Source organism: Eucyclogobius newberryi, unplaced genomic scaffold (assembly GCF_026437365.1).
Source record: "Eucyclogobius newberryi isolate DKJ021-1_F unplaced genomic scaffold, fEucNew1.0.hap1 SCAF_3, whole genome shotgun sequence".
NCBI lineage: Eukaryota > Metazoa > Chordata > Actinopteri > Gobiiformes > Gobiidae > Eucyclogobius > Eucyclogobius newberryi.
Genome location: NW_027315945.1, coordinates 15,512,838 through 15,517,112, shown reverse-complemented (window position 1 = coordinate 15,517,112; position 4,275 = coordinate 15,512,838).

The window sequence follows — 4,275 nt, the reverse complement described above, 5'->3', positions numbered from 1 at the left end:
CACATAGAGGTCAAAGGTCATAGTCAGTAGCAAGTGTGAAAACAAAACAAGGAATTGGAAGCGACGGTAATGCAAACTATAACTATGGTACAAACAGAAATACAAACGATACAAACAGAAAAAAATGCTGGAGACAGAAGTATTAGAATAGGATCAAGTACCGTGCAACTAGAAAGAGAGAAAAGTCAGTTCACCAGCAGGTATATTTTTTTAGATCACGTATAAAGTTGCATGGTTATGATGGAGGCAGTATTATAATATTGCTCAGTCTTCTGTGCTTTAGCTGCTAATATATCATGAGTTGCTGTGCTTTGTTTGTTTACTGCCAAATTGGCTTAGCAGCGCATTTTCCTTTTGTGTGTTGCCTTCTTCTCTATCTACTGTGGCTGGAAAAGAACAGACAAGCTCACTTTTAATGATTGATTATGACGTCCCTGCTCATAATAAAGTGTAAGCATGAAATGTATACAATATTTCAACATAGGCTGACCAATCAAAGAAATAGACGCAAAGAAAGCTATGAATTTAGCTAGTGGACAATCCGGATCTGGCTGCACCAAATCTGAATGTCTGTACAGGTCTAGTATCTAAAATCCCCGTCCCTATCTCGCATCATTTCTCCACTGCGTCGATTTGACTCGCTTCAAAAACTGATCTGTGCTGATATGGAAAGTCCAAAACCACAAAATACAGCCAGCAAGAACACAAAGCTACTTGGCGCCAATGGAGTATATTCTACAATTGCCTTAACAGCGCTCATCTCAAGCATGACCAAGGTGTCATGGAATTACAGGAAAAGTGATGCGTAAAAATGAAGGTGGACAGGCTAGGTACAATGTAAGATGTTATTTACAGGTGACTGGCAGAGCGGGGTGAGTATAATGCGCTGTATGGGATCTAATAGGAGTCCCTCATTAGGCAGGCAGTGGAGCAGATGACAGTAATTATCAAGGGCACCCCAGGGACGAGCACTGTCAGGCTATCACTGAAACACACAGGGGAAGGCGGCTCACCACACTGCATACAGATGAGTAGAGTACTGTAAAGACCCAAAGTGAATATAAGGTGATAGGCTTTCTTCATATCTTTATTACGGTTTAATGGAGTGTAATGATTTACTCACAATACAAGCTATTGAAGCAAGGATAAAGATGAAAAATGGGTGCATTTTGGGGAAACCCATGCCAGTTATGTCAGTCTATGTAATCACGGCACAGAAACATTTAGTTGTGGTGAATGTTAGGTATTTTGGTAGAAACACCTTCACACGTAGATTTCTAGGATAGTATTGGTGAAATTGAGACATTTTGACAGCTATCTGGGAGTCATTTTCAATCTGAAGGTACTGGTCTGAGAATTTGTACAGTCCTAAGAAGAGGAAAGCCATGCTGCTCGGTGGTTCGAGTGGTGGTGGCAACACACGCTCCAGGTGCAGCCGGCCGCATTGTCATGAGTTCCAATCCTGGCTCTGACAATTTACCGTATGTCCTCCCTTCTCTTTCATCCCCATTTCACACTCAGCTTCCCTGTTTAATAAAGCCTACGGGCCAAAAAAACATTAATTAGTTCCACACTAAAGTGGATACAATTTCATGAAATCTGCTCTGGACTTGTGTACTTGCTATATTTTTTACCAAGGTTTTAGTAGGTTGTTGCCAACATAAGGTAAATAGAATTTTAATCCGCCATTTCTCTTCAAAGAAGGATTTCCTTTTTCTTTTTATAACAAAAATTGTCTCCTTCACCCTTATCTCAAACCTTTCCTTCTCCCTGCCTAAATGTCTTCAAATGAGTGGTTTGTGGCTTTAAGATGAAGGTGGAATGGCAGATTATACACCCTGAGTTAATCTTCAGTCTTTTGTGGCATGTTTTTTAGTTTCCTCAATGTAGTACTCCTTGCATTCTATGTGACAGCAATGGATTTAAACTACCACATTACTGTGTTGTGTGGGTCAGTTTGTCCTTGCAATGAATTTTAAAGTGAAACTCGTTCATCAGCCGGTGACTCTTCTGAAGATGACTGCCGGAGACAAGCAGTCAAAACATGTCAGGCTATGACAACAAACAAACAAACTGCTGACAGAAGAAATCAAGTATTTTGACCCAAACTAGACTAGCAAGTATACAAGTCCAGAGATTGGACTGGCAAGATTCAGGGTATAACTCCTCCTTTAAGGAAGAACTAATCTAAATTCTAGCGCCTCAGCGTGAAAATGACTTCAGAAAGATAGTCAACACATCTTGACTCAAAAAACATTGTCCAGCTATCTAAACCTTTTCTACCATAGGCCCCTCCTACAAATGAGGAATCATACCAATTGGAAAATATATTGCATTATTTAAATGTTTTAATACTATTTTGGTCATGTTATTAAACAAATATATGTAGGTTAACTTAACTTTATCTTATCGAATGTTTTCCCATGTCATCCTGCTTCTATCTCAAAGGGAGCGCCCAGCCACACGGCGGAGGAAACTCATTTCGATCGCTTGTATCCACAATCTTGTCCTTTCAGTTACTACCCAAAGCTCATGATCATAGGATAGGGTGAGGAGCTCAGCCACACGGAGGGAGCTCGGAGTAGAGACGCTGCTCCTCCATGTCGAGAGGAGCCAGCTGAGGTGGCTCGGGCATCTGTTCCGGATGCCTCCTGGGCGACTCCCTGGGGAGAGGTTTCGGGCATGTCCCACCAGGAAAAGGCCCCGTGGAAGACCCAGGACACGCTGGAGGGACTATGTCTCTCGGCTGGCCTGGGAACGCCTTGGGATCCCCCCGGAGGAGTTGGAAGAAGTGTCTGGGGAGGAGGAAGTCTGGGAGTCCCTGCTTAGACTGCTGCCCCCGCGACCCGGCCCCGGATAAGTGAAAGAAGATGGATGGATGGATGGATCCTGATTCTACTAAACCATATTCAATTTTGAAGACATGCCCTTTACTCTGTCCTTTACGTGTACAGAATATGTTGATAATTCTTTCAGCTGAAATTGGCTAAAAAAACAACTGAGCTAAGATAAAACGATACAATGAGGGGAAAAAAATCAGTGACGACCTATATATGGACTTTAAATGTGACTGATGACTCCATTATCAGTTACTTTACATTATATTCTAGTTTTCGATGGCACATGCCTCGAGCAAAGTTACACTGAAAAGCTTTATCACACTCCACTGGTGCGTTTCTTTACCAACATCTTTCAACAAATCAAACTGAGCCACACATGACATGCCATAACACTGGATGATATCAATGCAGACTTTTTCCATCTCTGGCTGCTTTCTCTGAGGCAGATGCATCAATGTGTCATGATGCATTTTCCACACAAAGTATTAAGCAACAGGTTCAAATGCCAAGAATGTGTTAGCTATACCCTTTCATTACCGCTACAGAGCCCAACACGCTTCCAGGTACACTACCCACTCAACATACGTTTGTGTAAGTATTTGACATTTCTGAGGTCAAACGCATCAGTGTGTACTATAGTAGCATTAGCGGTTAGTGTGCTGTGAAGTTCTCGTAGGAGCAGCACTGAACAGCTGCTCATTGCTTGCTCAGGGCCTGTTTTGTTTATATCTAGTTTCTTTTAGGGCATTGTTTCCCTCCTTGGATCTGCTGCTCTTTCTGCAGTCTCGGGAGGATTTGTTTTGAATTTTGGCAGCACTTTAAATCCAAGGTTATAAAATACAATATGTGCTGAGGGCAAGTAAAACAAAATGCAACAATGACATGTATGAAGGAAGGAAATTAGGGATGAATGGTTGTACATAACATCCAATTCTGTGTGGTGCTTTTGCCAACGTTTCTGGCTCAAAATATGAGGAAGGAGACATATTGTGTTTTTTTCAGATAATGTATTCAACTATAACATAGCTAGATCATCATTTTATATTTTTATTCAATGTAAACTGCAATACTGAGCTAAAACGGCGCACTAAAAGAAACATGCTCATCGACTTCCTGTTCAAAATTGCATAACTGATAATCCAACAGTTTACCGTAACAAGCAGCAGATTTTATTTTTGGCTATGTGACATTTTAGAACGCAACATGTATCACTCAGAGTTTTAATTTGCCATAACTGAGCACGGGGATGTAGGAGGGGATAGGGGAATTTTTTTTTCTGTTTACGCAAGCCCCAACTGGAGGACAAATACTGGATTATTCAAACAGGTATGAATCAATCAAAATAAAAGTTTGAGTAAACTAATGATGAGAAAACACTGTTATTACAAGGTTTAAAAGTTCATTCAAGTTGATTTGACATGATATGTATGTTCCT